Source organism: Suricata suricatta, chromosome 6 (genome assembly GCF_006229205.1).
Source record: "Suricata suricatta isolate VVHF042 chromosome 6, meerkat_22Aug2017_6uvM2_HiC, whole genome shotgun sequence".
Lineage (NCBI taxonomy): Eukaryota > Metazoa > Chordata > Mammalia > Carnivora > Herpestidae > Suricata > Suricata suricatta.
This window is the reverse complement of record NC_043705.1, coordinates 35,756,668-35,759,988: the sequence shown is the minus strand read 5'-3', so window position 1 is coordinate 35,759,988 and position 3,321 is coordinate 35,756,668. Positions and strand designations below refer to the sequence as shown.

Sequence of the window (3,321 nt, the reverse complement as noted above, 5' to 3'; positions counted from 1 at the left end):
TACCCGGCAGATTTACTGCCTTGCACCCATGTCCCTACCTCAAGACCGTATGTTTATCCCTCACCCTCGCCTTTTGGATGAAAATATAAAAGCCAACAGAAAAGTTGAGGACATAGTACAATGAACACTCAAATAGGCGTCGCCTATATTCATCGGTTGTTAACATTTAGCTCCAAACAGTCGTTGTACATATTCCCCTATATAAGGTGTTTGTTTTTTTTTTTACTGAATTATTTGAAAGGTGGTTAGAGACTATGAAGCTTCACCCCAAAGTATTTCAGCCATATACTTTGTAAGAAACAACGTTTGGGTTTGTCTTTGGTTTTGTTTTTGTTCTTATCCGGGATTCTTCAAGAATCACATGCTGTTTTAAACCATCTCCCTCGTTTGGGGCGCCTGGGTGGCTCAATCTGTTAAGCGTCTGACTTCAACTCAGGTCATGATCTCACAGTTTGTGAGTTCGGGCCCCACATCGGACTCTGTGCTGACAGCTCAGAGCCAGAAGCCTGCTTCAGATTCTGTCTCCCTCTCTTTGCACCTCCTCTGCTCACACTCTGTCTCTGTCCCTCAAAAATACATAAACACTAAAAAATAATAATAATAAAGTCAGCTCTCTCTCTCAAAAGTCTCTCCTTTATTCTAAATCAATTCTCCTGCCCTTTCTGGGGTTTTTTGTTTGTTTGTTTGTTTGTTTGTTTGTTTTGGTCTTTCCTGTCATTGACTTTCAGGCCAGTTCTTTTATACAATGTTCACAATTTGTCTGGTTGTTTCTTCAGAATTATATCCAGTTAGAGATTTTTAGCAAAAATTCTACAGAGGTAAGGCTGGGACCATCTCAGCAAATCACAACACCAGTGCCTTTGTATCCTTGTGTTGGTTACGCTGAGCTGAACCCATCAGCTGAGGTGTTGTCTGTCTGCCAGCACTCCTCAAGGTAAAGGCACGTCTTCCCCCTCAGTGGTGAGTGAGTAATCTGCAGATGGTACTTTGAAAATATGAGAGTATCTTGTGCCCCCAACGTCTTCAGCGACTGTTACTCATTAATAAGGCTTACCTGAATCAACTATTATATTAGTGATTGCAAAAATCACAATTAAAAAAAACCTCATCATCTTTTCCGTATTTTTTAGCTGGCACCCCACTGTTTAAGAAGAAGAGCTTTCTCTTCCCTCACACACACTTTTGTAATTTTCTTGAATATCATGATGAACTCAGAATATTCACTGCCACTGATTGGCTTTTTAATTTTCGGTTTCCCAAATGTGTCCCCTCCCGCGTAGGAGCCCCATCAAATGGTTCTGCGTCCTTCTTGACACATGCCTACCTGCTTCTGAGCACTTCTTTGCTCTTCCAGCCGAGGGAGTCCCTCGCTCATCTTGTACTTTCCTTGACCCAGACCTAGAATTAGCCCTGGTTCCTTTCAACGAGAAAAGGTTGCTAGAAGCCAAGAACTGAGCGATAAGAGTGCTCACTGCACTTGGGATGTCACTGCTTCTAGGCCCTTTGAGCAGACACAGACAGGAAGTGTATTTTGTTTTAAATCATTCACTTATCTCAATGCCCCAACTCCAATCCAACACCACAAGGTTCTTCCTCCTTTCCCCAAGTCCCTAACTTATCTCCTTTCTCTCCCATTAAAAATTCCAGTTTTCACCAACATCAGTATAGCTGCTCGTTACTGCTTCCTACAATGCACCCAATACTATCAGAATTACCATGTCCATACCACTACCAACAAATTTACAGATAAAGTCCAAGATTGTTTGACACTTTTATTTTATCCTTAGAATCTAGCCCCCGAAAAGCAATGTTGGGTTTAAAAACCTTTAAACCAGGGCACCTGGGTGGCTCAGTCGGTTAAGCCTCTGACTTCGGCTCAGGTCAGATCTCACATTTGTGGGTTTGAGCCCCACGTCAGGCTCTGTGCTGACAGCTCAGAGCCTGGAGCCTGCTTCCGGTTCTGTGTCTTCTTCTCTCTCTGCCCCTCCCCCTCTCATGCTCTGTCTCTCTCTGTATCAAAAATGGATAAAACATTAAAAAAAATTTTTTTAATAAATAAAAACCTTTAAACCTTGAAATAAATTCATTTGTTTACCCTCAAATTAGGTTTTTCCTGTCCATGTTGATTTCTTTTCATTTTTTTCTTTGTGGTAGTGGGCGTTTTATTATTTTTATTTTTAAAAATTTTATTGAAACATAACTGATATAGGACATTGTGTAAGTTTCAGGTATAGAACATAGTGATTTGAATCATGTATGTATTGCAAAATAATTACCACAGTAAGTTTAGTTAGCATCCATCATGAAAATATGGAAGGCCTCATGAATTTGCATATCATGTTTGTACAGGGTCCTGCTAATGTTCTCTGTATCATTCCGATGTTAGTGCATATGCTGCTGAAGGGAGCGCTCTGTGTAACATTTAGAACATGTAAAATGTTCTGTAGTTCTGTAGTTCAAAAGTTAGAATTACTTGAAAAGGTACCTCAGAGAAGTTTTCTTTAATCCCTAGGCACATGAATTTTATTAGCTTATGGTTTATCCTTTCTTATTTGCAAAGATAAGCAAATATATACACATTTGCATATACATACATATGCCCTTATTTTGCCTTCCTTTTAATTCAAATGGTGGTATATGGTATATACTCCTTTGCACTGTATTCTTTTCGCTTCATATTGCTCTCTGTTGTATAATGCAAGTCTTTCATAGCACTAATTTTCATTATATGGTCTACTTTATTTGCTCTTATACTTTATTTTAATGGTTAGTCTTATTTTTTTATTAAAAATTTTTTAATGTTTTTTTATTTATTTTTGAGAGACAGAGAGAGACAGCGCGAGCAGGGAGGGTCAGAGAGAGAGGGAGACACAGAATCTGAAGCAGGCTCCAGGCTCTGAGCTAGCTGTCAGCACAGAGCCCGAAGTGGGGCTCGAACCCACGAACCATGAGATCATGACCTGAGCTGAAGCCGGATGGTTAACCGACTGAGCCACCCAGGCGCCCCAATGGTTAGTTTTATATTCAAGCTAAAATAATCCTATTCCCCCCCTCTTATTTTTGTTATTTTCTATTGGTTCTTTAACAATATTTAAGTTAGTTAATAATTTCTTTTCTCTTATCCCAATTTACCAGCTTGGCATGTGAATAAATATGCTTTTACCCCCATCAGTAACTATAAAATAATCAACAAGTATATTCTGTTTTTCATTTCTCTCACCCATCTGGCCCTTTTTTTTCATAATATTTTATTGTCAAATTGTTTTCCATACAACACCCAGTGCTCTTCCCCACAAGTGCCCTCCTCCATCACCACCACCT

At 39.5% G+C, this 3,321-nt stretch overlaps 1 non-coding gene across 1 annotated transcript; it reads right to left on the bottom strand.

Annotated features, from left to right (window-relative positions):
• Positions 1-2,304: 2,304 nt before the first annotated feature.
• Positions 2,305-2,408, bottom strand: LOC115295061. Its single transcript, XR_003910294.1, has one exon. It is a non-coding gene; the product is annotated as a U6 spliceosomal RNA (small nuclear RNA).
• Between the last annotated feature and the right edge of the window lie 913 nt (positions 2,409-3,321).